Source organism: Trachymyrmex cornetzi, unplaced genomic scaffold, assembly GCF_001594075.2.
Source record: "Trachymyrmex cornetzi isolate Tcor2-1 unplaced genomic scaffold, Tcor1.1 scaffold191, whole genome shotgun sequence".
In the NCBI taxonomy this organism is placed as follows: Eukaryota; Metazoa; Arthropoda; class Insecta; order Hymenoptera; family Formicidae; genus Trachymyrmex; species Trachymyrmex cornetzi.
The window spans coordinates 30,290-30,490 of record NW_017296539.1 but is presented as its reverse complement, the minus strand read 5'-3'; positions in this window follow the sequence as shown (position 1 = coordinate 30,490).

Here is a 201-nt window from a genome sequence, read left to right as displayed (position 1 = left end):
TCTATATCCATGGTGAAGTGGATATTTGGGTGTTGTTTATTGAGGAAAATAAGGAATTTACGGAGTTCTGCTCTGCCGTGTCTCCATATCACGAATGTGATCAAGGCCATCAAGTGTACAGAAAACCAACACACACAGACAGGTACCTACATGCCGAATCGCACCACCACCCAGCACAAAAACAGTCAGCAATCGACTCAC